Source organism: Puma concolor, chromosome A2 (assembly GCF_028749965.1).
Source record: "Puma concolor isolate L17-30 chromosome A2, mPumCon1.1.hap2, whole genome shotgun sequence".
Taxonomy (NCBI): Eukaryota; Metazoa; Chordata; class Mammalia; order Carnivora; family Felidae; genus Puma; species Puma concolor.
The window spans coordinates 33076813-33104061 of NC_141668.1; the positions used below are offsets into that span (position 1 = coordinate 33076813).

General features: G+C 34.7%; 1 long non-coding RNA gene across 1 annotated transcript in view; it reads left to right on the forward strand.

Annotated features, from left to right (window-relative positions):
* The first annotated feature begins 14733 nt into the window (after positions 1 to 14733).
* The window catches only part of LOC147583092 (uncharacterized), a 191177-nt gene continuing 178661 nt past the window's right edge, over positions 14734 to 27249 (forward strand). The window contains exons 1-2 of the long non-coding RNA XR_015242816.1: positions 14734 to 14935; positions 19715 to 19868. This is a non-coding gene — a long non-coding RNA (uncharacterized LOC147583092). The remainder of the gene's footprint in view (positions 14936 to 19714; positions 19869 to 27249) is intronic.

Sequence of the window (27249 nt, forward strand, 5' to 3'; positions counted from 1 at the left end):
CATCAGACAGGTAGGACCATTATCCTTCAGAGAGGAGAAACTTAGTAAGCCTTCTATTTCCCCCAGTTTATTTCCTGGAAAGAGTTTCTAAGATGCACCAAAGATATGAGGACCCATGTGGAATCTGGCCATCATTCTGAATTAACAGAGCTGAGAGGTCAGGGAGGCCAAGGTGACAAGAATTCATAGGGCATAGATGCAGAGCGGAAAGAGATGCATAGTGAGAGAGAAAGCTCCATAAATCTGCATAGAGTCTCACATACCTTTAGCTGACATGTGTGTAAGGAAATGTCCCAGGGGAAAAGAACCACCTCAAAGAAACCAAGTGGATAATCCCAAAGATAGAAACATAACTGGGAATGGTTCATGCTTCTATCAGAACAATTGTTCGTATAAATTTCCAGAATAATAGTAGGTTACACAGCCAGAGCAAAAATGGCCCTGAATTAAAAGACTGTTCTCATCCTGCCTAACGAAGTTTAAAAGTCCTACCAATAATCCCTGTAACTCTACCTCTACCTTCGTCTCATCCCAGCCAGAAATGGCATTCTACCTCTGAGTCACCATAGCACTTGCAGATGATTTTCCAATTGGAGTTATAACGTGTTCTGAGAGTCATTTGAGAATGTTCTGTGTTAGGGTGTGGCAACTTGTCATTGGCACAGTATGGCATGATCTGGCCCTCCTCTATCCCTATTACACTATTTTTTTACCAGACTCAAGTCTGGTGGATTGGATCAATGTCAATATCCTTGTTGTAATGTTATACAACATACTGAAGTCTTGCAAAATGTTACCTTTGGGTAAAATTGGAGAAAGTGTACAAGTTTTCTGTATTATTTAACTTAACTGTGTGTGAACTTGCAATTGTCTCAGCACAATTCCAAAAACAAACTTTTTTTAAAAAGACTGAGAAGAATCAAAACACTTGCAAATAACTCAGTTGTATCCCCTATAATAGTAGGAGTCACTGTTACAGAACTTAACTTTCTGAAAATAGGGGAAATAATGGGACTGTAAAACAATAGAGGCAAGATGCAATTTGCTTAATTATCAGAAGTTAGAGTAAGTGCAATTATTGCAATAATCAGTGAATATAACAACTGAAAAGAGTAGAATCGCAGCTGAAATTTTTCCAGCCTTTCCCCACTGCCAAATTCCAAAGTCACTTTACCCTTTTTAGATATTTGTTATAGTAGCACACAATTTTTAGATCCCTAAACCTGTATTAGTTTCTTACAGAATCTGTGACAACTTACCACATACTTCGTGGCTTAAAACAAATTTATTGTCTTACAGTTTTGCATTCAGATTTTGAAATGGGACTCACTGAGCTAAAATCAAGGTGTCAACAGGGCTGTCTTCAGGGTAGAATCCATTTTTTGTCTTTTGAATTTCTATAGACTACCTGCCCCCCTTGGCTCATAACCCAATTCCTTCATTTTTAAACTCAGCAATATCAAGCCAAATTATCATGTTTTTATCTCCTTCGTTCTCCTTCTTCTCTTCACTTCTTTCATTTTTAAGGACCCTTGTGATTACATTGGGCCCATCCAGATAATTCAGGATAATAACTTCTATGTGAAGATCATCTAATTAACCACCTTTTATCATGTAGCTTAATATATTCACAGGTTCCAGAAATTAGGACATGGAAATATTTGAGGGGCCATTATTCTACCTATTATATAAGAGTTATTAATAATAGTGAAGATCATTTAGGATCATCTGCAATTGCCCTCCATTTGGCTAATAAGTCAAAACAGTATTACCTCCTGGGGGAGAATGTGGTAGAAATTAGTCCCAAACTCAAGGATCAAAAGGGATGTAAGTGTATGGCCTCCATTATATCTACATTCATTTGGGAGTCTGGCCTTTATGGAAACTGGATGATTCATTGAGGATAATTACAGACTACCATAAGCTCAACCAAATAGTAGCCCAAATATTAGTCCTGATGCTAGATGCGATTTATGTGTGAGAGCAGATAAGCATGGACTCAGGTACATGATAAGTGAACATTGATTTGGTTAATTTGTTGTATTCTAACCTAATCAGAAATGAAAAACCAAAACTGTTCACATTCACATGAAATGGACAAAAATACAAATCTCCACTTTTGTCACGAAGTTGTAGTAATACTCTTGCCTTCTATAATAATATTGTCCAAAGATACCTGAGCTGTCCTGACATTCTGTAAAATATCATGTTGATATAGTTCACCAATGGCATTGTATTTATTGACCTGAAGAATTAAGAGTTGGCTACCATGCTGAAGGCATCTGGAGAACTCAAATGCTCCTGGATTTGGGAGGTGAACCCTGTGTGTTTCAAGGCCTTCCAAACTCATTATGTTTTTATGGTTCTGGCAGCCAAGAGCTTTTATAGGAAATTCTTAACAAAATATAATACAAATTATTTCATCTTGCATTTTCGTCCTAAAAGATGGAAGCACAATGTCCAGTTGATTTTTTTTTTTTTTAGTTTAATGTTACCATATTAAGAGGACTGCTATTCTGGCTTGTTGGGTGAACAAAAACTACAATCTTTACGGAGATCCCAGAGTATGGAAAGCTATGCATAAAGTCCAGGCAGAAAACTCTATGTGGTTAAAGGTTTCAGTGATGGAGAAAAATATCATTTGTATTTGGTGGCAAGTACCAGTGAGAGAACCATAATATAAACCTCTGAGTTTCTGGAGCAAGGCCATTTATTTTGCAGCATAGAATTATTTGCCTTTGACAGACAACTCCTGGCATACTGCTGGGCCATGGTAGAGATGTATGGCTCACTGTGGACCACCAAGTGTATGCAGCTGGAACTGGCCATCATAAGCTGAGTCCTGTCAGATCCATCAAGGCATAATATTGAATGTATTCAATAACAAATCATAATAAGATGGAAATGGTACATTGGGAATAGAGGATGAGCAGTACCAGAGTATACAAGACAGTTGTTGAGCAGGTGTCCTGGACACCCATACATTTGCACAAATAGCCCTCCCTTGTTTCATGATTATAACTTAATGCAGGATCTCTTATAACCATCTGAAAGAGGAGGAAAATGCATGAGCTTAGTTTACAGCTACATTAACTTGGTTGTGGACAAGCAAAAATAGTTGGCAAGTAGACTACAATCTCACCCAAGAATGGATTTTAAAACAGTGACCCAGGAAAATTTCCCTTTGGGCAGATTCTGAGAGGTGCACCTGGAATCACTTTGTGTAGAGAAAAAAGTGGTTTCGGTTTAGAATAGATATGGACACAAGGACAGTGGTAAAGGAAATGGTTATTAAAATTGAATTCAAAAACTATATAAATGAAATTAAATGTATGTCTGTCAACCTAATTATACAAAGAAAGGAATTACTCCAGTGACCTTTGAACACAGTAACTTGATTCTAAATATTTTATGAATATATTCTAAGGATGTAAAACCTGTAAAGGAATTAATTTTATTTACTAAATTTGTTAATGTATTTATTGAGTTCTCCAGATGCCTTATTGTATCTATCTTATATATTTGATTGGATAAAGCATACATGTAAATAATATAACAGGACAAAGATTTTTGCAGTAAAAAGACAGGGATATTCATGTAACATTTATAAAGATTTTAAAATGTATTAAATTATGAATTTTTATCATAACCTCATGATACAATATAAAGATGCAAATATACATTCAGATTATTTAGCTCTGTCCACTGGGCAGAACTCAGATGCAGTGTCACCCAAGTAACATCCAGTACACAGATTTTTTACCCCCTAAAATTGAGGTTCCTTGGAGAAATGTTAAGAGTCTGTCTGGGACTAGGAAAGAAAAAGATGAGTTTGGGACATCTTGTGGTAGAAAATAAGAAAAAGCTCAAATACAAATGACATTATGCCAAAAAGGCACAGGGGCAAGTTTGAATCTTCCAGTAGTAGTATTTGTGACAATGTAAACATTTAAAAAAAGAGAGAGAACTGTAAGTGATTACAGCATGTAAGCACCTTCTTACTCAACACGTCTCCAGAGGCAAGGGAAACAAAAGCAAAAATGAACTATTGGGACCTCATCAAAATAAAAAGCTTCTGCACAGCGAAGGAAACAATCAGCAAAACTAAAAGGCAACTGCTGGAATGGGAGAAGATATTTGTAAACGATATATCAGATAAAGGGTTGGTATCCAAAATCTATAAAGAACAGATCAAACTCAACACCCAAAAAGCCAATAATCCAGTGAAGAAATGGGCAAAATACATGAATAGATACTTCTCCAAGGAAGACATCCAGATGGCCAACTGACACCTGAAAAAATGCTCAACATCACTCATCATCAGGGAAATACAAATCAAAACCACAATGAGATACCTCCTTACATCTGTCAGAATGGCTAACAACTTAGGCAACAACAGATGTTGGTGAGGATGAGGAGAAAGAGAATCTCTTTTACATTGTTGGTGGGAATGCAAGCTGGTACAGCCACTCTGGAAAAGAGTATGGAGGTTCCTCACAAAATTAAAAATAGAACTACCGTACAACCCAGAAATTGCACTACTAGGCATTTATCCAAGGGATACAAGTATGCTATTTCGAAGGGGCACATGCACCCCCATGTTTATAGCAGCACTATCAATAATAGCCAAAGTATGGAAAGAGCCCAAATGTCCATCGATGGATGAATGGATAAAGAAGTGGTGTGTGTGTGTGTGTGTGTGTGTGTGTGTGTGTGTGTGTGCGCGCGCATGTGTGTATGTGTGTGTGTGTGTATACACACACACATACACACAATGGAGTATTACTCGGCAATCAAAAAGAATGAAATCTTGCCATTTGCAACCATGTGGATGGAACTAGAGGATATTATGCTAAGTGAAATTAGCCAGAGAAAGACAAAAATCATATGACCTCACTCATATGAGAACTTTAAGACAGAACAGATGAACGTAAGGGAAGGGAAGCAAAAATAATATAAAAACAGGGAGGGGGACAAAACATAAGAGACTCTTAAATATGGAGAACAAACAGAGGGTTACTGGAGGGGTTGTAGGAGGGGGGCTGGGCTAAATGGGTAAGGGGCATTAAGGAATCTACTCCTGAAATCATTGTTGCACTATATGCTAACTAATTTGGATGTAAATTAAAAAATAAAATTAAAAAACAACACACGAATATTCATAAAACTTTATAAACATTTTTAAAATATAATCTATACTACAGTAAAAGAGATAACACAATTATTTACAGGCAATACTGACAAATTTCACACTTATTGAAAAGAAAAGTATAAAACACTGGCTTTAGATTTTTAAAAGACCATTACTATTATGCATCTTGCAAACACTTCATAAGCACTTATGACACAGCCAGTGGAGGCTCCCTGGTTATATTTATATAACTTTTAATGTATTTTCATAAGTTTGTTGTAAAACCACCTGAACATTGTCAAGAATAAAGTCAAATGCCATATTCCAAACAGATTCCACTGACTGCTCCATCTATCTTTTCATATATATTATAACTAGATCCAGTTTTCTAAGTAATTTTCCTCAATTCAGTACATCATATATGACCTCTACTCCAAATATGACACCACTTTGATGTAGAAAGTTACTGAAGCTTATCTATAACAAATATGGGATGCCGTATTGTGGTATGTAAGATATCTTCTGCTTGTCTCTGATAAAATTTCTTAGTCTGTCCATAATAGTAGTTTAGTAAAAAGGAAGCACAAAGGAACACTATTTTATTTTACCCTTTCTCAGAATTTCTGTTCATGGTTAGAGTTTATCAAAGCAGCATTTGAATGCCACCACAGGTTTTTTTTACATCCTCGTTTTTGGTAAGAGGATGTATCTAGTTCTTGACATCTGCAAAGTTTTATCAGAGACACTTTCTTTTCTATATCGGATCCTTTTCCCAATAGGTACATAGAATGTCCAATGACTTGAAACCATATCACACTGCAGTAAAGGTTGATGCTGATTGTCTCCTGACCCTTAGAAATAAGTCTTTGTTACCTGTCCTTAAAATGGACAACTGGTGTGACCCTGTCTGAGAGACCATCATCCTGCAAAACTAGTTACTTTTAAAAGTAGTCATAAATTACAACCATTTTGGAAAACTTTTTGACAATGGCTATGAAAAATATGTTCCTGTCCTATGACTCGGAAATTCTACCCCTTATGTATACTCAAGATAATTAAATGTATATGTCTACTAAAAGTTTGTAACAGCTTTATTCCTCATTGTCCATACTGAAAACAACCCAACTGCTTATCTATAGCAAAATGGGTACATAGATTGTAGTACATTCATACAGTTGAACATTTTGCACCAACAAAAAAGAGCAATGCTCTGTCATAATGATGAAGAAAAAAAAAGCCACACAAAGATTGCATCTACATGATTCCATTTATAAGAATTAAAGAGACAAAACTTATCTGTAGTGATAAAAGTCAGTGGTTTTTCTCTGGGACCTATGACTGAGAAGGGGCACAATGGATCCTGGGAATGTTCTAGGAAGTGATTATACATCACACTGAGTTATACACTTTGTATCCTTCAGATTTTTTATACCTTGATTAAAATAAAATAGAAATAGCAAAATGGACTAGCATTCGGAACTGAGAATTCTCTGGTAACCAAGGATCATCAAAAATTCTCACATTAGAGAAAAATCAGGAAACAGTTTACATATTTGATTTAAATCTTTAGGAAAACCCATATAAAATATTTCAATATTGATTCTTTATGTCTGTTATGTTTTACCGATGTATACATCTGTAGAAGTTAGCTTTACTCTTTGGATAAAGTCTAAGAAAATACTTTGTAAAAAAAATGGACTTAAGTTCTGCCTTAGCTCAACAAGACACAAAAATAATTGATTCCAGAGCAGGAGATAAAGAAAATTTAAAACTGTTAACTCATTGAATGAATAATCTTACTTTTCATCTTCTGAAACTGTGTAATTTTGACAATGAGAATAGGTCGTGAACACAAAGCCATATTTAGGATATTGCTTAAGCATAGAAAAGAGTTTTGAATAATTAACTCATTGAGTAATCTTCACTTCAATTTAGTGACATTTTTAGTTGTATGTGAAATTCGTCACTGTTAGGGAATGCTTCCTGTTTTGGATGTCTTTTGGGAATGACAAAGTCACCATTGCTAGAAAAATGACTTTCTTTCACAAAGGTCTCCAGGCCTAGTGCTGTCCTTCTTCTCGAGGAACTGGGGAACACAATTCTTGTGCTCAACTGATTCTACACATGTTATTAGCATTATACAAGATTTTGGTCTTTAATGTTTTCCCGGAGTTTGGAAGAGACTGTCTATGCTTAGTCTTCTGAAACCCCTTTGATTCTAATGTGCATTAATGGAAAGAGTCTTCTCAATGCTTATATTATTATGTTGCACCTATTTTTATAAGATTCTTAGAAGAATCCAGTACCAACTCCTTATGTGAGTTTCTTTATTTTAAAGACAAAGAAATCAACTCAAAGTATTATTATCTACAACATGAACTATAAGAAACATGCACTTCCTCACTTGTGAATTTCTCCATGAATTCATGAATTAAGAATGAAATTATTGTGTTCCTGGTTCTGTACCAGTTACTCTTGTTCCCTTTGCCTTTATAATCTACTCTAAGGGCAAGAATAGATCTTGTCAAACAAATATTTTGCATAAAATATCATCAAGAAAATGTCTGAGATATTATCATATAATTATCTCAGTATTTTATTTATCTGAACTTTGTTTCGTAGATTAAATCAATAATTTTCCCCATAGAAGTTCACAGAGATGTAGAATTTTTTCTCTTTTCTATTATTTTTTAATTTCTTTTTAGTACTAGAAGCAGAGAGGTTTCTGGAGGAAGGCACTAAATCAGGTTGTTAGCTCTGCTCCATTATTTTATGCACTTCAGGTTGCAACTGGAAATACCTATATAGAAATTTATATGGTAGCATTAAATAACTTCAGACTCCATGTGTTTCTTCAGGGATGAATGAAGTGTTCGTATACAGTTTGTATTTAATAGTCACACAGAAGCACATTAAAAGGTGAGAGAGGGCTGAGACCTCTAGTTTTCAGGACTTTTGTACTAAAAGTTTTAGTAATGACACAAATGTTCTACTAAACACGTTGCTTTTTATGACCTAATATTTCTGGAAGTTGTATTGATCAAAAGTGTTTTGGCAGCTGAAACTGAATGACAGAATAATGCCCAAGTTCTTACATGCAGCCAAATAATGTACTGGTGTAGTAAATGAAAAGCAATACAAAGAACCCCTAGGAGAGCATATAAAATATAATATTACAGAATATTAACTCCACTGTACGTAGCCAGTAGCATATGAGCAATATTAAAACAGAGAGTTTGAAGCTACAAATTGCAAAACATTAATTCATTTCCTACTAATGTTTGCCCAAGAGACAGGTCCAGGGTCTGATGGAGATTTTTTCTTGAATAATGTTATTTCCTCACTAACTGACCTTCTTGCTTGTTCCAAATTACGTAAGGAAGGAAAAGAGAATGCTTGCAAAGAATATTTTTGAGGTAATAGGCACTTTCCAGATTCTTTCTAAAGATAATCTTCCAAATTAGCACCTTGACTTTAAAATATTCTATGAATTCATACAATTGTAAGATACGACGTGAAACAACCACTAAGTATGTATTTCTGAAATACATGTTTGAAAGTTTCTGAGTTTGTGCCGACATTTGATTAATTCTACAAATCCATTGTAAGTATAGAAGTTAGTAGTATAAATAAAACCACTTCTTCAGTGTACAAGGGCAATTTATGTCACCCAAACATTTTTTTTTCAACGTTTATTTATTTTTGGGACAGAGAGAGACAGAGCATGAACGGGGGAGGGGCAGAGAGAGAGGGAGACACAGAATCGGAAACAGGCTCCAGGCTCTGAGCCATCAGCCCAGAGCCCGACGCGGGGCTTGAACTCACGGACCGCGAGATCGTGACCCGACTGAAGTCGGACGCCTAACCGACTGCGCCACCCAGGCGCCCCCACCCAAACATTTTTAAAACATCATGGCATACTGAATTTATGAAGTCAATGTACTTACTTTGATAGGAAAGAATATCCTCATGGGGGCCTAAAGGGGAGTATTTTATCATTGTGTATAAGTAGAAATGAATGATCTGTATTATGATTTACTGTATAGGCTGTTTCAAATGTTTTAAAATTTTTAACTCAAATCCCAACCCTATTTCCAATTGCAGCCTTCCTTGTGGCCAAAATAAATATTAGGCTCTCTGAAAATAGAGTAGAATGAGGTCTATTTGGAAAATTTATATATTGATACTTATGTGAATTACACTACTATGCATGTTTCAGCTCCCACTCACAGTTCTAATTTCTATATGACCTTTGTAAGGTACGATAAGCCTGAATTTCACATGCCAAATGATAATTTTTAAAAAGCATCACCCTGTATATCAATATTTGTAAATCTTTATTTAAAATTATTGACATCATATTAGGGAAAATTTAAGTTAATCTTATACTAAACAGGCTATATAGTAACATGGCATTGTTAGTTGTGTTGCATATACATTGTTATAAATAAATTAACATAGCTATTATATGAGAAATGATACTTTTACTTTAGCTCTCTAAGATATTAATGAAATCTTGAAAATGAGCCTTCTGGGACTTCTGTGATGTTGAATCCCCATTATTCAGAATTTATGATGACTTAATCTAGACTGCAAAAGTTTTCCTTTGCATTATTCATATAGTGATAAAACTACAAAAGCAAAACATACAGAAAAATAGCATGACTGTTTAGTGAATGAAAATGAATGCATTATTGTGAGAATTTTAGCTTAGTTTTTTTGCATAAAAATATATTATAAGTGGTTATCTATTTTCTACATCACAATCAAATGAATTTCAAATGTGTAACATTAAGCATTTAAAACATTGCTTCCGATGTGCTACATGTTCTTGAAAGAAATGAATTACCTTTTGATTATCTTATTTTGGATTATCCTTATAATTAGTGAGATTTTATTTCATATAAAGATCTAATATACTAGAATCAATACATATGTTTTATATAATTCAAATGTTATAACGTTTAGCATAATTTAATATATATACATACATATATATGAAAATAATAAAACACCCATAGAAATCATGAGAAGATTAAAAAAAGAATCACTTAATTTTCAGAAGACAAAAGCAAAGTACAACTTTTGGTAATGAATATGCTAAAAAATTCATTTACTTTTATTACATACTACATGCATATTACATATTTATATTCCACATCACAATTGTGCCTTCATAGAATATAGGTAGTATCTAGCACATTCATTGACCCTTCTGCTGTAATCTCATCCAATACCGTACATTCATTAATTTTAATTATTATGTTTGTACATTGGTTTTTTTTTTTTTAATTTTTTTTTTTCAATGTTTATTTATTTTTGGGACAGAGAGAGACAGAGCATGAACGGGGGAGGGGCAGAGAGAGAGGGAGACACAGAATCGGAAACAGGCTCCAGGCTCTGAGCCATCAGCCCAGAGCCTGACGCGGGGCTCGAACTCACGGACCACGAGATCGTGACCTGGCTGAAGTCGGACGCTTAACCGACTGCGCCACCCAGGCGCCCCTGTACATTGGTTTTTAATATAGGTTTTTGAAAACTACAAGGAGTAGACTAATATGACTGGCTACATGTTTTTCTATTCTGTACCATTTTTTTTCCTTTTGATTACTAGCTTTCCATGTCTATGAGATGATGTATTTCAATAGTCTCTTTCCCTGACCACCCATTAGAATTGCCTAGGGAAATTTAAAATATAACAGTGTCCGGTCTTCTAAGTTTTTGCTTAAATTAGGATGAGGCATGAATCAGGCATGGCCATCTTAAAAATAATTCCTAAATTGGTGCTAATATGCAAAGCAGAATTGCAAACTTCTGGGATCTGGGGTATACTAAATCCTCCTTTCTACAAAAAGAGAATATTCATTTCTCAAAATCTTTACCACAAAACAAATAAGTAAAAATGAAGAGAAGACTATATGGGTCCCATGCTTTTGTCTTTTGCCTTTAAACATTCTGTTATCAACTGTTTTTTCTTTATTTCCCGACAGCTGCTGCTTTGCGGGAATTCCTTCTACTACTGGCTCTATTTCAATTAAACGTGTCTTAGCATCATGTGTAATACATCTAGGTAAAAATTACACCTTTTATGATGTAAAACATGTAATTTGCTAGTTTGGATTTGCCCACTTTGAATACCATACTCTCAATTTTTACAATCAACATAAGGCCCGACTAGTGATTTTATTTTTAAATGAGGCTTTAAAAATTAAATAAAGGGATTTTTAAAAAGCAAGCAACACTCCAAAATTACTACATGAGTCTAATATATAATGAATTGAGGCAAATTACATACAGGAACATTGATTTCCATGTCTTGGATTTCAACTTTCTGATCACTGTGGATCTAGTAAATGAAGGAATGAATGCCACTTCTCAATTATAGTATCTTTTCTTATTGCAACTACTATTATAAAAATATGAATTTAAATATATTAACTGCTTTCTATATACCAAGAACAGAACCTTACATGGTACATAAATTAATTTATAAAATAATCTTCTATACAATTATATACAAATATATAAAAGTAAACATAATATAAATTAGGTACTATTATCATCCCCATTGCTCAAAAATAAAGATTACACACAGCGGTAGAATAACATAAGTCCACAGAATTTGTGAGATGGGGCTGGAAATTGAAGCAGTCTGGACTCAGGGTTTGTGGATCTATTTGTGCTCAATATTTGCTAGCACTTTATGTCGTATTATTAATAAAACTATGTTATAAACAAGGACTGTAAATTAGAGAACTCTAGTAACTTCCCTAAATTAAACAGCTAGTAAGTGACAAAGCTGATATTTCTGCCAGTGTATGAAAGACTCCACATACTATTATGGTTTCTACCACACTTCAAAATAAATTAAATTACCTTATAATGCTCATTAAAGTTAGATAAAATATGTTTTCTAAGTGTAACAACTTCTTGAAGATAATACCACTTTTATGCACATATGTTCTTTGGTGTTATGTTGATTTCAGATATGCCTTGAAAAATACATGACATAAATTCTAAAAAAACATTAAGATTAAATTTAACTTATATTTTTATTATTTTTTAAAAACGTTTATTTATTTATTTTGAGAGAGAGAGCACAAGCAGTGGAGGAGCAGAGAGAAGGGGAGAGAGGAAGAATCCCAAACAGGCTCAACACTGTCAGCATGGAGCCTGATGCACGACCCATGAGATCAGACTGAGTTAATCAGGTTTATTTTTATGGACCAATATAGACTTTTCAATGGAAGCAAGAAAAACCCAATAATTATATACCTTTCCTGGAAGGAGGGATAGTTGAAATTTTTCATATAACCTTTAAAATTTTAAATTTTTAAAGGGTAAGATGCTTACCTTCTTGGATTCACGACCAATGAAGTTATCAAATTATATATTTGAATTCCAAAGGAGGTCTATTAATAATGAATAAGATGTACTAGTGAGTACTTACATGGCTCGTAAAGGTTATAGAAGTAGACTATACTTAATATGTATTTAGTAGAAAGTTCCAATGTTAAAAAATTAGTTTCCTAAGACTGGTGTCTTAAGTCTATAATTACTGCACTTCAGTATTTCACAGTATTCATTGTTCCTTCAGGGCACTGGGCAAAACTATTCAAATGGCACCTTATTTTTGATGGAATAGTTGATGAATATGTCCTCCTCAACCACTCCATTTTCACTCCTCTTCCTGTAGCACTATTGTAAACTGCTCTTCCCACAGTCAACAGTAACTTCCATGAAGCTTATTTCAAAGTTATTTTTTGTGTAATCATTCTCAACCTATCAACAGCATTTGCCACACTTGTTCACTTCTTCATCTTTAGATTTTCTTGGGACACCTGGGTGGCTCAGTCAGTTAAATATCCAACTTCAGCTCAGGTCATGATCTCCCAGCTTGTGAGTTTGAGCTCCATGTCAGGCTCTGTGCTGACAGCTCAGAGCCTGGAGCCTGCTTCCAATTCTATGTCTCCCTTTCTCTGCTCCTCCCCTGCCTGCACTCTGTGTCTCTCTCTCCCTCTCTCAAAAATAAATGAAAATGTTAAAGTTTTAAAAACTATCAAAAAAAGAAAAAAGAAAGAAAAAAGATTTTCTTCACTTAATTTCCAGGACACCTCCTCTGGTTTTCCTCCTAGTCACTGGAAATTCTTTTTTTTTTAATTTGTGTATATGGATTGTTCTTCTTCCCTCAATTTTTGAATACTAAAATTTCCAAGATGTAGTTCTTGTATCTTTTATCTTCCCTATTTTCATTCTTTAGAAACATTATCCAGCTCTCAGCCTTAACAAATACTGATATGCTCAAAACATCTAAATTTACATCTACAATCTATACTTATTTCCTAAATCCTAACTCATATATCAAATTGTTTATTCACAATCTCAATTTGGATATCAAATAAATGAGCCAAAACTGAAGTCTTGATCTTTCTCCCCAAAGCTTACCTTTTTAGTCTTTCTCCTCTCAAAATGGCTCTGTCACTCCAGTTACTCAAGCCTTATATATTGATGTTATTGTTGACTTTTTTTTTAAGTTAACCGTGCCACATTCCATTTACATGCCACATCTAAATCAGCCAATATTAGGTGTAGCTTAAAAACATAATGAGAATTCTATCCATTTCCATCACTGCTAACACTCTGATCTGAACTACCACTATATATCACTCTATTACTCCTAACAAGTCTCATTGTTTCTGCTCTTGCCCATATATCACCTTTTTGAAAAGCAGCATAAAAAGTTTACTTTGAAAGTAAGTCCAATAATTTTGTTATTTAGAATTCTTCAATGGTTCCCATTTCTCTTCCAGGAGGAAGAGAATTCTGTATGATATCCTTGTCTCCCCATCAGTTATATATCAGCTATGTATGGAGTACTTGCATAAACGAGATGTTTCCCCTCCCACTGAGATAGTAAAACCTTGGATTGCGAGTAACTTGTTCTGCTAGTGTTCCACAAGACAAACAAACATTTGTAATAAATTTTAACTTGACAAACGAGCGATATCTTGAAATACAAACAGTACATGATGCGTCATCACATGATCACAACTGAGCCAATGATTCTTGAAATTTGTTTTGATATATGAGTGCTTTGGATTATATGCATGTTTCTGGAATGAATTCTCGCAAACCAAGATTTTATTAGCACCTTTTGTTTATCAGTTCTAACTGGAGCACTTTTCCACCAGATATATGCATTGCCAACTCACATCTCTCTCAAGTCTTTGCTCAAATCTCACCTTCTTAATGATGAAAATGATGACTGTTCTACCTGGTACTGCAATATGTTACTTCACTTTCCCTCAACTTTGACGATTCCAATATTTTTTTCTGTTTACTTCTGTTTCTTTTTGCATAACTCTTATCACATTCTTACATAGTGCAAAATTTACTTATATATGATGTTTACTCCTTATAGTGAGTCTCTTTCTGCTAAAACAAAACTTTGAGAATCAGTAGCTTGGAGTTTATCCTCATTTTGTAAATAATTAATTGTATGAACTTGAGAAACTCCTTTGACCTTTGTGGATATTGATTTTCTTATTGGTTAAAAGTAGAGATTCCACTAGTGTTCCCTAAGTCCCTTCCAACTGTGTCTAACTCCAGCTTTTTTTTCTTCTGGCAAAACTCAACTGCATTATAAATTTTAAAATTGGATTTTACTCGACAGAAAGTCTATGAAATTGGCTGTTGGAAACACAAGTGTCCAGCTGTAGCGTCAATAATTAGTTGCTTCACTGAAAGTGGATTACTTTTTATAAAAACTTCCCCCTTTCGCCAGAGATGACTGCATTTCTCAGGGTAAGCTGTCTTTTCAATTTAATGTATTGTTAAAACCCAAGCAATTATAAAGTTTTTTTATTGTAATTACATGCTTTATTTGGATTTAGAGTACAGCTACAGAATTGCTATAAAGACTTACTCTGTGTTGAATGCAGGTGGGCTGCAGGATGAAAAGCATTTACTGTACAAATAAAGAAAATTGTACAGTACATGGATGTAATTGTGAGGTGTAATTAAAAGATAAATTGAATTTCTAGCCATTGAATTCATTTATCTCCTTTTGAGTGGGAAATAATAGTTTACCTAAAGATGTTACTTTAATTATCTAAGCAAGAGATTGGTTACATAATATTCATACTTCTAATTTTCTGTGGATAGACCTGTTTTTTAGGTTACCTTCTGGAAAATGATGAACATTCCTTTTTAATCCATAAGATATTATTCCTTCAAAGCTGCAAGCTTAAGGCTAAAATCTTATTTGGAACATGAGAAATGGTGGCCATTTCTGCAGATCTGGTGCTCACTTCGGCAGTCTTCTCAAGAACCCGGTGGCAGAACCAAATTATCAGAGGCCACAAAAAGCCTGTTTTGGGTGATGCGTATCACACTGGAAGCCCATCACTGATGCAGTCTTAATTTTTATCAACATTACACGTATAGCCAATAGCTCCAAGAGAATTGAAGTTTTATGAGTCCACCCACATCCCAACCTGCCAGTTCACAAAGCTCTGGGGTCTCACTAAAAACTGGCTTGCTATAAAACATTCAGTTATAGTAATTTGTTTAACTTTGACACATTTATAGCAAACCTGTTCCACTTTAAGTATCTGTTGTATTTGTAAGTTATTTTGTTCTGATGAAGTAAACACACATGCATACACACACACACACACACATACACAGGTATATATATTTGCTTTGTATAGAGTGCTCTTCATTGTGATTCAAAGATTTATTTCTTGAACAACATAATTTGTGTTTAGTAATTTAAATACTATTTTCATTGAATTCTTCATCAATGTTTTATAGCAACTACATTTTTACTTGAAAAATCCCTATAGGTTTGAATTACATTCTCATTCATTGCCCTTTGTAAGTTTTTCCCTGAACATGTTTGTGAATATGAAGCACTTGGAAGATAGCCAATTTTTACCTTTGAAAAAAAATGCAGCACATTTGAATTGATTTATATATCTGAATCCTATAAATAAAAATGGAATATGTTTAAGTACATTTAAAATATTACAAATACAAAAATTTTTAAAAACCATTTGAACATTTTCCTTAGCAATGCATAGAAGCAAATTCACTTTTCAACTATATTCATGTTTTTTAACAATGAAATAGTTACTTCTTTTTATGACAAAACTGACTATAGGCAATATTTACTGTGATTCTCCAGAAGAAAGAGTAAAGAAGCCTAAAATAAAAACTTTTTCTCATAATACACATATTATGAGAGTAAGGCTCTAGAAGCCCTACTATAATTTTGCCAATGTAGTTTATACAGAAAACTAATACATTTTAAGTATGTCTCTTGTATAGGGCTATCTTAACATTTTTTGCTCAAGATTAATAATAATAATTGCCTACGTTTGAATCCAGTGCAACATAAATCTGCCTAAATATGAAGTCTGGAACTAATAAAATACAACGTGTTCAGCGACTCTTATAACACAGCTTATAAGACTGTGTGAAGTATCCGCAAAATATGCTTAATTCTATGTTAGAAGAGATCAGAATGAGTAAAACAACTATTAATGTAAAACACTAAAATGTAGAATGCATGAAGGCAATCAGGCAATTCTTAATGTGCTAGTTATGCATCTTCATTAACAATATAATTAATAATTGTCCCTTAATCGGATGTTTGGTTACACTGTCTCTCAAGAAGCATATTAGATAAAAGAAAACATTCACCAAATATTAACAGAATGAGTTTAGTCATGATCACTACCTATTTATAATAGAACTCTATGAACTCAATTTTATGTTCAGAAATAGATGTGAAAATAGTGGAATCATGAAAATTGGTGTTCATATGGTCTGTAGCCTCTTTGTAATTAATAATTTTAGAGATTTTTGTAAAAACCCGTGAGGGCTTCTGAAAATATAAATATCATTAATATTTAGTAATTATATAGTTTAAAGATCAAATATCCTGGGGCGCCTTGGTGGCTCAGTCAGTTGAGCGTCCGACTTCAGCTCAGGTCATGATCTCACAGCTCGTGAGTTCAAGCCCTCTGTGCTGACAGCTTGGAGCCTGGAGTCTGCTTCGGATTCTGTGTCTCCCTCTCTCTCTGCCCCTAACCCACTCGCATTCTGTCTCTGTCTCTCAAACATAAATAAACTTTAAAAAAATTTAAAAAAAAGATCAAATATCCTGCATTAAGATTAATTTAACAAGATTATTATAGAGATAGTCATTTAACTGAGATACATGGATAAGGAAAAGAATTGGCTAATTATAACAATCTCAGATTAAAAATTATGTATATTTATTTGTTGAAAACATGGTATTATAAAACAAAATATTCTGTCACTCTAATCTAGATTTTATTTGTAATCTCTTTCCATTAACTTCAATTATTTATGCTTTCTCTTGTGTGTAATTATAACTGATGAGTACCAGCATTCACCATATTTTAATGTGGTTATTAATATCAACATAATACTGGCTTCATAAAACGAGTTTGAAAATGTATTTTCTCTCTCTACATTTTCTTCAAGAATTTATTAAAAAATAGTGTTATTTCTTCTTTATATGTTGGGTCAACCTTGAATTTTCTAATTATTCTTCTAATTATCCTACTAATTATTCCACTAATTATTCCATTCACATGTCCTATTTTCAGCTACTTTAGAGGCCAACAGTATGAAGCAAAAGTAGTAAGATAAATGTAGATTTTTATGATTTTTCCAAATTTATAAAGTTGCATTAGTATCAATTTAATAGCAAGTTTTAGAAATTCACTTTTTTGGTGTATTTCTAAACTACTCAACTCAGTAATCATAGAAAACCATAGATAATCATAGAAAAATTCATATTTACCTCTCAGTAATATTTAATTAAATTATATAATTACAACAAGAGGTACAACTGGAATAAAGGTTTTAGCGACCAGCACAAATGAATTTTAGAAACTCACTAATGAGAGCATATAGACAAGATTACCCAGAAGTTCTCTGCATTCTGAATATCAGTGAGTATGTCTTCATAAGGAATGAAGATCATCATGTAATTTAGGTATTTAAGCAGTGGCTAATTAAGAGAACTTCTAACTTATTTTTTTATTTATTACACCTTTGAAGTTAATCTTTTAAAAGCAGAAATGAATTCATTTTCAATTATTATACTAGAAATTATTTCCATCATCTGGAAGCGTTGACTCCTCAACTTAAGAATCTGAATAAAAATATTATGTAGTGTGTGAATGTTTATAAATATCACAAACAGGGCACCTGGTTGGCTCAGTCGGTTGATCAGCTGACTTTTGATCTTGGCTTACATCATCATTTCACGGTTTCTGAGATGGAGCCCCATGTGGGGCTCTGCCCTGCACTGGCACACAGGGCTTGCTTGGGATTCTCAGTCTCCCTCTTTTTCCACCCCTCCCCTGCTTGTGTGTACTTTCCTCCCCAAATAAATAAATAAACATTTTATATAAATAAATAAATAAAATAAAAGATATCACATAATCATGGCACAAATGTCATGTAACAGTCATTTATTCAAGAGTGGCAAGAAAATGTCAGTGAAATGGTAATTATGAATCTCTTAAAAGATGTTTTATCTAAAATATGCATTACTGGGCATACATTTACATATAAAATGCAGTATAGTGAAATATGCATGTGAGTTCCACAGTGGCCATGCACAGAGAGACTCCTTAACCTCTTCACAGCAGTGAATGTCTGTATTATGTTAGTTCTGAGATTGATAAGATACCATGGAGTTAAAAGAAAGCCTGATAGAAATTTCAGGGCTACAAAACTGACTGTGATCTTTTCATCCACACAAAGCATAAAAAACCAAAATGTAATCATCTGGAGTTACTCTGTATTGACAATATTTGCATTTCAGTACATCATATAGGACCCTCCTGTACAAGTTTTTGAACTCCAGGGCTCCTGAGCGGCTCAGTTGTTAAGCATCTGACTTGGGCTCAGGTCATGATCTCATAGTTCCTGAGTTCAAGTCCCACTTGAGGTGAGCTTGAGCCCCACTTCAGATGAGCACAAGCCCCGCTTTGGGTGAGCCCTGCTTCCCTCTCTCTCTCTCTCTCTCTCTCTCTCTCTCTCTCTCTCTCTGTGTCTCTGTCTCTCTCCCCCACCCTTTTCTGCCCCTTGCTCATTTGCACCCTCTCTGTAAATAAATAAATAAATAAATAAATAAATAAATAAATAAATAAATTTGCCTATTAAAAAAAAAGTGTTTGAACTACATCGTATTTTAAAGAAGCATCTAATAAGTGTTCAGGTCTAAAGTATGTTACCTCCAGCGGGGCCTGGGTGGCTCAGTCCGTTCTGACAGCTCAGAGCCTACAGTCTGCTTCAGATTCTGTTTCTTCCTCTCTATGCCCCTCCCCCACTCTTGCTCTGTCTCTGTCTTGTCTCTCTCTCAAAAATAAATAAACATCAAAAAAAATTTTTTAAATAAATAAAGTGTGTTACCTCCAAATTCGTATGTTAAAACCCTAGCCCCCACTATGACTATTTTTGGAGCTAGGACCTTCAGAGAGGTAATTGAGATCATAAGCATGAGGCCCTAATCCAATATAACTGGTGTCTTTACAGAAAAAGGATGCAACACCAGGGATGCACAGCCACACAGAGAAAAAAGCCCTGTGAGGTCACAGCAAGAAGGTGCTATCTACAAGCCAAGGAGAGGTGCCTCTGGAGAAACCAAACCTGTCAACACCTTGATCTCAAACTTCCAGCCTCCAGAATGGTAAGAAATAGATTTCTGTTGTTTAATTCATCCAGACTGTGGTATTTGTCATAGCAGCCCTATTGAACTAATATAATAAGCCACTCTAATGAAGATAGTGTAGCAAACTCAAAACTGGTAATATCAATTTAGTAAAGTATACCCATGTCAACTTCTCTTTGCTATTATTTTTAAAGAAAAGATTGTAACTAAATGAAATTAAATACTATGATTTATTCACCTTAATGTTCACTATAACCCTGTCTTGAACTTAGTTTTGAAGGATTCTTCATGTGATTATATTTAATTGTACTGTATATGGAGTTCCACAAGTTTCTCAAGTGTCCTTGTGATTTATAATGAAAGTGAAAACATATATTCTTTATGCTAAAGAATCAAATTTAACATAAATAGATTCTTCACCAGTGGCCAGATGGGTAGTGCTTTCTTGTTTGACAATTTCATTGTTGAGAAACTTTGACTAGAGAAGATTTGTAATTGTGTAATAGTACACTATTGCTTGCTTACTGGTCCACTTATATAAAACAAAGAGTAATGTCAACAAATCAATGTGTCCCCTGTGTGACACTATCTATATACTTTTTTTTAAATTTTTTAAGTTTATTTATTTTGAAAGAGACAGAAAGAGTGAGTGGGGTAGGGGATGAGAGACGAGGGGAGAGAGAGAATTCCAAGCAGGCTCCTTGCTATCAGCATGGAACTTGATGTGGGGCTCGAACTCACGAACCATGAGCTCATGACTTGAGCCAAAACCAAGAGTCAGACCCTTAATTGAGACACCCAGGTGCCCCATCTCTATATTTTTTAAAAAATATGTTGATATTGAAATATTCTCATTCTTGTGAATGTAATAAGAAATGGGAAGTAATGAAAAAACAGGATAAAAGTTATTGAAAATTTATAATTTCAGATTTACTGAAGCATAAATTTGGGTTAAGGAATGATGTGTGTTAGAATAATTTTAACCTTCGTTTAGAGCTCTACATTTAATTCTATGGTGGTCTTCATTCGTTAACACTAATATATGAAAAATCTAGGAAGTTGTATGTACACAAAGTTTGACTGTACAAGCAGTTTTGTAATTTATGGAACATGTTATGGGGTTATAGAACCAGGAAGGAGTTTTAAAGTCTCCTGCTAGGTTGAGAGAATCAGTAAGAAAAAAAAAAGAAAGAGAAGCAAAGAAATATGAGATTAGATTTATGTGACATACTCTTAAAATCAACAGTTTCATGATATCCTGCTGGTAAGTAGAAAATTAAATTAGACTCAAATATAAGGGTGACATGTTTTAGATTACAAACTGTCGCTCTGCTTGCCAGGCAGACTTGTATTACTTTTGTTTACAGCAATCACAATTTTTTAATTCGATTAGGATCTATGAAAAGTTTTTATTTTTTCTACTCCCAATGATGAAGTCTTTGACACTCTGACAAGACATTCTAAATCTCTGTGAAAGTTCTACATTTCTTGCCTTGGAAAGTTTTCTTTCCAATGGACAAATGTATTGATTAGATTTGTAGATTGTAGGGGATCCCAGGTATAAAACTGCTCTTACACTTTTATTTTAATTTTGTCCACTACCTGAGATGAGAAAAGAATAAGAAAAACAATTGGGAAGTATGGAAATATGTCTACATGATACCAAAGCAGTCAGTAGAAGACTGAAATATTAGAATATTAGAAATATTAAAAATATTAGAAACATGCATCTGTAATACCTCCTCATACTATTTGAAAAGTGAAGGATTGGACAAATCAGATCATTTGAAATCATTCAGATAGTGTATCTAAGGTTCCTTGGGGTGCCTGGGTGGCTCAGTCGGTTGGGTGTCTGACTTCGGCTCAGGTCATGATCTCACGGTCTGTAAGTTCGAGCCCCGTGTTGGGCTCTGTGGTGATAGCTCAGAGCCTGGAGCCTGTTTCGGATTCTGTGTCTCCCTCTCTCTCTGACCTTCCCCCATTCATGCTCTGTCTCTCTCTGTCTCAAAAAATGAATAAACGTTAAAAAAAATTTTTTTTTAAGTAAGCTTGCCTTTAATTGGCTGACTAACAACTGTATGGAGGGATCTTTTAACTCAAACATTTTACTCCGTAAAGGGCCTTAAAAGCTTTTAGCCTAGTCCTTCTACTTTTCAGGTGGGAATCATGCCGGAAAATATGATAAAAATTTCCTTAGGTCACTTAAGCATTGAGAAATAGCTAGTTGAGAACTCCATTATGAAGTGATGCCATATTTATATTTAAATAAGTAGATGTAAATGTGTAGATACATTTATGAAATTAATAAAATGATAATGTAATAAATGTAATGTAATAAATAAATATAATGTAAAGACATTAATTTTTTGAAAAAAATTTTTGAGGTATTTTACATATTCTAAGTTCACTTTGAACCAAAAATACAGCTACATTTTTAATACTCCAGGAAAGAATTTTATTGCCTTGAAATGCTCTATTTGCCAATATTAAAAAAAAAAAAACAAATATAATTTTACATTTAGAAGTGCATGGAGAAATTTTCCAAGTGTATAATTTTAAATTTCTTTGTGAAGTGAAAGTCACCATCACTAAAGTGGAAGCTGTTACCAGCTGTAGGATTATTTTGGTATATTAGCCTTAATTTTTCAAAAGGTAAAATGACTGCATCAGGAGAAAACTCTGTGACAGTACATTATAAAACTTTTAAAACCTAAGAAGCTTAGTATCTATGAGGATGCAAAATATTTTGTTTTGGTAAAGCTAGTAAGACTCAAATGATTTCCTCATTTCCAATTTCCTTCCTTGGCATTAAGAAGTAATTTATATTGTTTGGTGAAGCCTGATGTCTGCAGGCTTCTGAACTCATATGTTAATGTTATTAATGTAAACTGTATTAACTTTTCTTAAACATATTTTCAGTTGCCCATCATTTAAACTCTGAATGTAGTTATCTTTAAGTACACACACATGAGAATTGTGCACTTACCATGATAATCAATGACTAAATGGAAAGAACTTAGCAAATAAACTCATCCTTAAACAATTTGCTCACAATCACAGAAATGCCTAACTAAACAGATGGGCCTGGCCTCATGCCTTAATGATCAAGAAAATGAGATTTGGTAGATTTAGTGGAAGAGTGTGCAGTATGATGCAATTTCTCCAGAAGAAATGCATTGCCTTTATCCTCCCCTACTGCTCCTCCAGTGAAGATATGGGGATTAAATACAAAACTTTCAACTAAGTTCATTTGTAACACCCTGGGGATTGGAGCCAAATTGTGAGTCACAAAGGGGAGTGCTTTTCATTCAACACCTGCAGTATTTATTTTCTTTAACTTTTCAACCTCCTTTTTTTAAAGCCAACGTAATGAATTAACACAGAGTTAGGCATAGGAGATCTATGATTCTCTTATTTAGATCTTTTTGGTCACTCTTTGAATTAAGGATAGAATACATTGGTTACCAAAATCAGCAAGGAATCCATTGGCAGTTTACTTTTCTGAAAGGATTTCAAGGTCTTGGGTGAATAAACTAAAGAGCAAGGGGATTGGTTGCAAGAATATTTAGTAAATCAGCCCCCCCCCCCCCATTTGCTTTGATATAGATTTCATATATTTTTCTCTCAATTTTTTTCTCATGTATCAGTGAATTTTTTTCTCATGTTCCCAGTTAAGTTTCTGGGAAGAATTTTTTTTCCTTGAAAATAAGGGTGTTTTTCCTGAATAAAGTACAAGGAGAATGTAGATGTTTGAAATGAGTATTTGGTTCAAATATCCTATTATTAAATCTCCTCTTTTTATTTAAGTATTAGAATAGGACTTGTATTAACACTGAGATAATTCCCATTTAATTTTTCTAGACTTTTGTATCTGTAGGAGCTAAGTACCATTTTAGCAAGGGCAGGAAGGAGGTAAAATTGGTAAAATGAGAAAAAAAATATACATTTTCAGAGCTTAAAAATTTAGTATAGGGAATCTACAATAAATAATGTGGCTAATCTTCTCTGAATTGATAAATGATATTTAACTCTAGTGTTATAAACCCAAAAAGTAAATGAAAGTGAATTAGCTTGTGTATAAGAGTCATACAATGCCCTACAAATGTCTGTCATTAATTTTAATTCCATGCGCCTTTTAGAGCTATAATCTAAGGGTCAGAAGTATGAGGCCATTGTGCTGTTATGCTGTTATGCTCTGCAAGCCCTGATGAAACCTACACTTCTGAGGTGCTTAACAGCAGCACCTCACTAGTGCCTTGCCTTATGGGTTTTCAATAAATATTTTATACATTTTCTGTAGGTCTTAAAAATAAGCCATGCAAATTGCCAAGACAAAGTTTTCCAAACCTGAACAATATGACATTATACAAGAAACAAAGAGCTTTCTGGGAAGGTTTTTCACAGTAAAAATCATTAAAATCTGTGAGCTAGTTTCATTTTCAGCAGCATTGCCTCCAACACCTGTTCCTCCTTTCCACATTTTGATTTAAAATTCATTTCTGCTCTCCTTCACTATTTCAGTTTCTCTCTCTCTCTCTCTCTCCAACTATGAAAGTGGCAGGTTTTCTTTCATTAATCAAGAACTTTGAAAAACATTTCAACTTACCATTCTTACTAACTGGACCTGGAGGAAGTAAAGCTTGCAAGAATCAATGTCTTAGGAAGGAAATAAGTCCATTGCACATTCTACATTACTTTGGGCTGTTTCCATGGGAGCCATGTACATCCCTACATGGAACAAGCTGGATGCTGGTGCAACAGAAAACACTGTCATCATTTTTCTTGCTCTGAGAGTCTGTTTCCTTCCTCTGTTGTGAGACTAAGGCAGAATACGTGGCTTATGTATTCACTCTTAGATACTGAAAAGTCTTCTGGTCAATTTGGCCCACAAATAGTATCAGCTTAGTAATTTATATATTTATTCCAGTGCTAACATTTGAGTTATCCAAGTTCACTTAAAGGTAAAAACTCCCTTTTTCCCAACTCTTGTCTGCTTTAGACTGGTTGCCAAAGTGGGAAAGAATGGAATCAGCAGGCTCTTTTTTCTATTTTCCCACCTGGTTCCTCAACTTTACTACCCCATTTTGCTAATTCTAGGTTTATAGAAGTGGAAGATAGAGGAGGTAAATGATAAGAAGGAGAACAGACATCTGATGGGAGTAAGTAGCTGTAGACACTCTGAGCTTGGCAGGTATTTAAAGTAGCATGCTCTTGGGGCGCCTCAGTGGCGCAGTCGGTTAAGCGTCCGACTTCAGCCAGGTCACGATCTTGCGGTCCGTGAGTTCGAGCCCCGCGTCAGGCTCTGGGCTGATGGCTCAGAGCCTGGAGCCTGTTTCCGATTCTGTGACTCCCTCTCTCTCTGCTCCTCCCCCGTTCATGCTCTGTCTCTCTCTGTCCCAAAAATAAATAAACGTTGAAAAAAAAATTAAAAATAAAATAAAGTAGCATGCTCTTTCACAAAGTGCTTTGGCTGTGTGTGTGTGTGTGTGTGTGTGTGTGTGTGTGTGTGTGTGTGTGTGTGTTTTAGGTAAAATCCCCAGGGAAAAGACTCCTGGATGGAAATTTATTTTCACAAAGGAAATAAATGTTTCACAAGGAAATAAAGGAAGCAGGATTAGGCAGAGAGGTTGAGATCTGTTGCAGTAGCAAGAGACCTGAGCTATCTAGCAAGCAGTCTAGATTTTTGCCTCCCTACATCCTCCAAGTGGACCAGCCATTCAATGTGGCCTGTCCCAGCATAGGGAGCATGGCTCTGGATGAAGCAGTTCCCTGCAACCTAGGGCACTTCCCATCAAAGGACTCAGCTATGAGCCATGATGGGTATTAATGAAAATTTTGACCCTGTGTCCATCAGTGTACAAAAAGCTAAATTCCTCACTTCCCCAGTATGCAGTTTTACCTGTGTAAATAGATCTCTTTGGGAAAGGGCGAGGTAAGCATTCCTGTGGACAGTTTCCATGGTTGCAGAACCATTTCTCTTTGGGATTTGATCTCCTTCATTCACTGAGTTCCAATTATAAGAACTGATTCATGTCTGCAAGCTGACTGATAAGAGAGCATGACTGTTTATTACAGCATTGTTTTCCATTTGCTGATCATTTATTCTTGATTTGTTTGTATAAATTAAGCCAGATCTTTATTGGCTATATATCCATCTTTCCCTTCAGGCCACTGATCTTTTAACTATCTCTCTTGCTCTCAACAGGACAGACAGAACCCTGACTGCCATTCCAAACTTATCACTCATTAGGATCATTGCATACATCTTGCTTCTGACTATTAAATGCTGCCTTTTGCCCTCTATTACATCAGTATTCTTTTATTTCCATTGCTATTGAGGAGCCTAGTTCTGAGACAGTATCACTTGCCATCAGGCCTAACACCCTAGGATCCATTGCAGGTGGGTATTTTGGAGACTCTCCAGTCACAGAGAATTTTCCATCTCCAATTCTCTTGACATTGGCAAATTCATCTCCTCAGGAAGCTTGCTTAGCATCCCCTATTCCCTCTCTATCTAAAGCATGACTGAAAATGATCCTCTACCATCTGATCTATGTCAAACATATTCTGTTGGACAACTTTCGTTGACTGAACCACCCTATTATTCAGCTGACTCAGATCTCTTCAGCAAGATTTTTATCCTTTAAATTTTTCAGTTGAGGGTTGACTACCCCTCTACTGTGTTATCCAAGTTCCAGGGGAAACATGAAGTCCCTTTAACTAGAACTGAAGTGGATGAAAGGTATCACCACCACTTCCCCCATGGTAGGGGTTGGGCTAGGTAGAACTCTAAACACATTGTCAATTTTCCTTATAGAGGTCTCTCTAAAATCCAATGCCATTATGGCCTCTCCTGACTTGTTTAACTGGATTTGGGAGATCAAGTAAAGATTTCATAAGGTCTTGGCAACCTCCTTTGCAATTTTTTTGGTTGGCTAATACATCTTTTCAGAATGCTAGGTATTGTTATTTGGAACTTTGAATATACTGGGACAAAAAAGAGGGAGAGACATTTTAAATTCATGTGCATGTCGTGAGAATCTTGAGTAATTAAAGTTTCATCATGGATACTTCCTTATTTACTGGAAGCATGGTCTCTTTGGTATATTGTAATAATATATCAATGATAGTATTATTAAGAACATAGTTTTATGAAGTGATATTATAAGTCATATAAACATTACAATGAGTAGCCAAACATCCCTAACTTTCTTTTAATGCTTTACCAGGGGGAAATCCAGGCTTTGTGGGGTTTACTATTGGTAATGTATAAATTTTTAGGACTGTTGTCAAATTTTCAACAAGCTTTATCAACTTCCTTTCACTTTTGGGCTAAATGATTCAGACCCTTTCAAGTTTAGTTGTGTAGTCATTAATCAGTTTGTCAACAATGTCATTG